Source organism: Parambassis ranga, chromosome 16, assembly GCF_900634625.1.
Source record: "Parambassis ranga chromosome 16, fParRan2.1, whole genome shotgun sequence".
Classification (NCBI taxonomy): Eukaryota; Metazoa; Chordata; class Actinopteri; family Ambassidae; genus Parambassis; species Parambassis ranga.
In genome coordinates this window covers 20,288,457-20,294,938 of record NC_041036.1, presented here as the reverse complement: position 1 = coordinate 20,294,938, position 6,482 = coordinate 20,288,457, and positions in this window count along the sequence as shown.

The following is a 6,482-nucleotide window of genomic DNA, read 5'->3' as shown; positions in this document are numbered from 1 at the left end:
ATCATCAGCAGCACCTGCTGCAGCTCACACAATTATATCCTATGCAAATAGTAAGAGGGGACAGAGTGAAGAGTTGTTGGTCTGCCTAATACAAAGACTACAATCAGATCAATTTACACAATTAGCATAAAAAAGGTAACAGTAACATTTTCATCATGACTGTAACTTCACATCATAGCTGATGTTTGAGACTAGCTGATGAATGAACTGAAACATTTAGACTGATGGATCATTAACCAAAGTGACTTTAAAAGGTTACATCCAGGATGTCAGTCTGTCTCCATGCTGCTTTATGCTCCCTGGTGGTGAAGAAATCTATTATTGCAGCTTTAAGGTCAAGGTTGTCATTATAATCTCATGAAAAAGGATCAGAAAGCAAAACAAATCAATCTTATTGCTTTACATGCCTACAGCTATGATTTCCAGATCATCCATCATGTTTGTTTACATAATGTGAGAATGTGAGTATTTAAGTGCATGTGCACAGAATACTGATGCTAAACACCACCAACCACAGATGAGGGGACCACATGGAGTCTAGAACTACACTGTTATGGGCAGCAGATGATGACTCTTCATAACAGAATACATGTTTTTGAAGAAAGCAGTCCAAACATCTGTCCATATAGTTCAGTGGTTCTGTCTTTGCAGTAAACCGAGAGGCAGGGCGGGAACAAACTGAATGCCATGTGAGACAGCTTCATCATCCAATGACAAGCCAGAGACTTGCTTGAAATCAGTTGCAGAGCCACACTGCTCTGGCAGCAATACTGTAATTGAAATGGAGGTACTGCTGCAGTGTGTCACTGGTTGAGAGGTTTGACACTTGGTTCATGACAGTGTGTCGGCCAGAACACAACTTAATGCCACATTATGAAAAAGAGGACACAGGGTTGGATTCTCGGTCTCTTCACTTATGTAGATGGAGGGAGTGGTGTAAAACAACAGAACAGTCATTAGTTTAACTTAAACAAATTCCTTGAAGTAATAATAATAATCATAACTACAGTCTAACAGCCACCAGGCTCTGTGGGTTCAAAATAAGTAATTCTCCCTTTTGCACAAAGCTCTGATATGAAAATACAACCTCACATTCACCATAACATACAGCGCATAGAGCGGAGCAGTCTTTCTTATTACTTAATTGTCTTATATTTATCACTATATAATCACCATCAATTAACTCTAAATATAGCATAAACAGCACCATTAGCATTGCTAATTAACCTAACTAGCACATTAGTGAGATATTACAGGAGCACACACAGGATGAAGAGGAACAAATTAACAGAGGCATCTGTCTTATTGAATAACAACACAAACGCTGCTGCTTACCCATGGGTCAGCGAGGCACCTCCACCACCTCTCGGTCTCCACCTCCATCACAGGCAGGTATGTGCTCATTAGGCCTCTGTGCTGCACAGAAGTCCGCTGTCAGGTGCCTGTGCCCCGAGTAACGATTCTGCTCATAGAAAATATAGAAAAAGGATTCAACACATATTTGATAATATGTAGTGAAGTAAAAGTGGAAGTAGGGGAAACAATAAGACTTCAGTAAAGTACAGATCCGGCCTTTTAATACTTATATACAGTAGTGAACTTTGTTACTTTACATCTCAGAAAAAAAGACCCAAATTGTAAGAAGCAGCAGCGATTATGATGCTGTGGCTCATCAGGAGGTTTTTTGTATTGACCAAGCCAGACCAGTGGTGAGCAAAAATCTCCTGAAACTGCGTGTGATAACCACACAATAGGCTACAGCTTTTCACACAGACAAATGAAAAGCTGTTTACAACACTGTGAGTCAGGCAAAGCTTTCCCATAGTGGAAAGTTGATCTGGCTGCGTCAGTGTCTCATCATTGATTGCAGCTCCTTTTGCCCAGCAGAGACAGAAAGAGCCATGAGGATACTATCTAAAAATACAATGTAAAGGGCTTCCCAGAGCCGTAATAGCAAAAAGTAGTAGCAGCTGGATCTTGTGTTTATTTGAAAGGTCAAACACCAAAGGAAGGACTTCAATTTCACACTGTGCACTGTAATTGTCTTCTCCACTTCTGTACCAGCAGTACTTAAGAACACTAGTGACCTCAGATAAGCCTGTTTCTCTGTGTTAATATGGACACAGTTGGTCTGGCAGGATAGATTTGTGCAGGCTGAGCTGTTGGATGATGGTTATCACTGTGGACTGGAAAGGAGCGCCCAGAACCGGTTGTGCTGGGGGATTTCCAGCTGGCTCTAACTGGACAGAGATTGAGTCCAGGGCTGTGAAGAAGGGAGGGAGGAGGTGGGGTGAGGTGAGGTGAGGTGAAAAGGGGGGGTTAGATGTTTTGGTGAGGACAGGTGCAGGGGCTGAACAGGTTATGGCAGGCTGAGAGAGCGTGAGCACAGATGAGCTTGCGTGTGGAATCAGAGTCTCCATGAAACAGACAAGCACAGGTTGCTCCTTGTCTCCGGGTGAAAGTGTCTGAACTGCTGAGTCGAGACCTGGGCTCTGCCTGACTGCACTGGATTGAACCAGCTAACACACACACACTTCGACACGCTTGCCGTGAAACTGGGGGTGTGTCCGGCAATGGGCCACGAGTGCCAGGCGTGCCAGGCATGCCGACCATACCGCATAACTGCCTACTGACCTCAGCTCTTATTGTGGTGAAGGGCAGCAGCTGTAAAATATAGGGCACCATGCAGAAAACCCATTTTCTGTCAAACCACAGTTGTTTCTGTGGGTTTAAGGGACATTTCACACAAATCACACACACAAGGGATTCTTTTCAATACTGAATCACTTGAATTTCATTCACTGAGTACATGAGTGGGTGTATTCTTTTTTTGTTTTATGATTTATGATTTTGATTTAAACTTTGCATCTGGTGCATCTGGTGTCCATGTAAACACATGACAAATTTAAACATGTCTGACACATAACTCTTCTTCCCACTCATGTTGTATAAAACAGAACCCATCACTTTCTACTACCACAAGTTCACTGTATGTCAGTATATGTAAAATTAGTAGAGCTTTGTATGAGTTTCATTTGCAAAAGAGGGTTTAGTTTTTTATTTAAAATATGACTTTAAATATTTAATGAGACACTGATGTAGCTTTATAGAATGCCCTATATACTGTAGACCTATTGTGGCCTTTTACAGTCTTTATGTCAAAGTCAACATGTCCTAACATAAAAATAGCATATTCAATTATGTCCCACAGAAACAATAACCGATCCTCACCAGGAAAACATGATATAAGACTGATATTTCAGTCCTTGAGAACATAAACTCCTTCCGTTCTTCTCTGGCCACAGTGTTATTATGTGTTTATAGGGGAGAGACTCTTCACCATGGTCAGAAATAGCAACTGCAAGAAAGAAATGGTTGAGTTGTAAAATGGATTAAATGTTTAAAAAGCATCGGTTCTAGGACAAACTGTGTTTACCCAACCTCATACCTTGTTTTTAATGCCTAACCACAACCATGAGTGAACATGGACAACATATAACAGTTCATGAACAGAAAACAGCAGAAACCAGAAACACAGCTTCTGGTGTCAGGGGGATGCAAACCCAGGACTCCCAAGTAAAAAATTGCTGTGCTTTAAACCACCATCCCCAACCTCCCAAGGTTATCAGTCATGTGATCAAGCAAAATGTAACTAAGTGTCATATCATTGTCCAAATGTCATTCTGATCCACAAGTCTGCAGATGTTGCAGGGGTGGTTGGTTACTCTGCAGCAGCTTTCATCACAGTGCAGTCTGCATGCTGCTTTAGTTTAAGTGCTTTAAGTCTATCAAATGTCACTTCCATTTGCTTTTCACTAGCAGTTCAGGCTTTAAACACTACTGGTTAAGGTTAGGCATAAAAAGGTAAAGATCATGATTTGGGCTTAAACACATGTGTTCATCAAATAAAACATAATTCTAAGTCTCAACCCAACAGCACATATGACACATTTAACAACTGCCCTGGTTTTCCGGGTCTGTGACAGCCTCACCAGTCAAGAGTCAGTAGTGGAAGCTTGAACAGGCCTTCAGCTGATGACTGAAGGCTTAAAAGACACTTAAAGGCCTGAAGAGGTCTGAAGAGACACAACCATCCACTGAGAAAAAGTGAGATGTGTTACTGTTAGAAGACCAATTTGAGCAGATGATGACTGAAGCAGAGAGATGTGACTGATCAACATATCCGGCCAGCTTATTAAATTAATTAATTAATAAATTAAGAAACCTTTATTAGTCCCACAATGGGGAAATTGCTTAAGGCAGCCCAGCAAAGAGCACCATACACCAGTGAGTACAGGGTAGAAGTCGTTCTCCAGTGCTCCATGGTTATCCCACAATCAAGAAAGAACAAGTCATTTTCAAAATACTGTATGAAGATAAATCATCACAAGAAAATGAGCTTTGTGATTTGAAGATAATGACATGTTACAATTACTGTAAGGAGTTTCTGTAAAAACCTTAAGCAACTCACATAGTCTGTTTACATAATGAGGGAATGTTGTTCCTAAAGTGTTATTGGCCAGTTGTAAATACACTGATATGTAATCAGTATTTTATAAATAACACTTTTCCAGCCCTTGTCAAAGACTCCCATTTAATAGCAGTATGATTTGGCAGTCACAGCACGTGGGCCTGGACAGCTAAAATGTAGAGACTGATCCATGATGTCCTGATGTTTCCTTAACATTACCCAAAGGATTCTGGATTGAAATGTCCTTCATGTTTACAGCTGAAGTGGGGCAATAAACCCCCAATAAATAAACATCAAAAACCTCAGTTCCTAATGTAACAAACAGGCAACAGTCATGCAGATAGATGCCAACGGTTTTCTACTCAGGAGTCCAATCACATCAACCTGAGGGACTGAATACAAGTCCCTCCTATAACTTCATCCTGCCAGTGTGTTCCATAAAAAGTCCAACAACTTAAAGCAGAAACAGAGGATCATGATCCAAGTAGTCCCTGCCAAACACAGCACAGACAGCTCCTTACTGAGCCGGCCCCGAGACCTTCGGTTAAATGTGCCGAAAAGAGGCGGTAAACCCGATGATAATGTCACTGAGGGCTAAACAGAGGTGAGGCAGAGGGCAGAATCTGCCAGACTGAGATGTAGGTCGAGTCGCGATTCAGAGCAACAAATGTGTAAAACTAACAGGCAGAAATCAGCTGTTTAAGAGACCTTTTGCATCACAGCAGCCAGAAGTTTTTTTTTTTAACCATTTATCCAGTCTGGCTCAGTCAATCAGTTAGGAAGGATTTCATTTGAAGCACTAAGCCCTGTGATGTTTCTGGCAGCGCAGACATTGTATAACAACAGTAATTTCTCCTCAGCATAAAAGAGTCTTTCATGGAAATGCTTATAAAAAGGCAGCAAAGGCATATCAGATTGAGAAATGTAATAGTTTTCACTGAAGCCTTTTTCGGGGAAAAGGAGTCTGTATTAGGCTCTGTAGATGTGGGTGAATAGATGTCACCGTGTTCTTCAGCTCAGTGTGTGTTTCTCCACCACTGTTTATGGGGTGCTTTAAAAGCCTCCAAATGTGCGGCGGTTTGCGGCTTACTAGTCCTTCCTGAAACCCTCCGGGCGAGCTGCCAACATGGACTCACAGTTAAAATAAACAGCATAGACACAGCAGAGTGAGACGTACAGAGGTTTCTGCAGGAGAGACTTGAGGAGAGCTGCTGACTCTCGTCTTGGCTTGCAAAATAACCACCTCTTCCCTTATATTTTTATCCGACTGATACAAGGCCATGTGGGCGGTGAGGCCGGCTTAGGTTGGTCGTCTTGCTGTGTAAATATTAGGAGAACCTCACATATATGTATGGGGGCTTATGAAAGTGTATTAACCCTCCACTTACTGAGCCAAGTGAAGACATTTAAAAGGGATCAAACTGTTTAATAGTGCGACTTGTAGTCCTACGTCCAAAGCTTTAATGAGCCCCTTTAAATCAGCAGGTAATGGAGGGCAATTTGTGTTGTTCACATCTTGTTGCTTTCAAATTCCACTTCATTATATCTTTACTGAGAGTTACTGATGAGTGACTAATACTGAGATCAAATATCTGACCAGTAAAAGTCTGATCTGGGCAGAGAGTACATGCTTCTTGACACTTTGAACCACAACTAGAAATTTGCCTCTGTCAGCACCATAAGCCACACAGCTGGTCAGAGAAAGGGACTTGTTGCAATGGTAGCCAAATATGGCAATTGCAGAAAGGGGTGTTTTCCTTCTTAAATGAGTTGGATTCAAACCCTGCACTTCTGAGCAAAGGTCTGCCATGTTGTTTCTACCATCACTCCTCCTAAGGCAGATCAGTGCCTGTGATCAGATGATGTTTGGAAATACGATCGCTTCACCATGTGTGGTATTAGGGCCAAATGTGGCATTTTTTTTTCAGGAGGAAACATTTAGAGCCACTTGGCAAAAGTGTGCTTCAGTTTCCAGTTAGTGAGAGTTGTTTAGCAAGATGATTATCAGTCA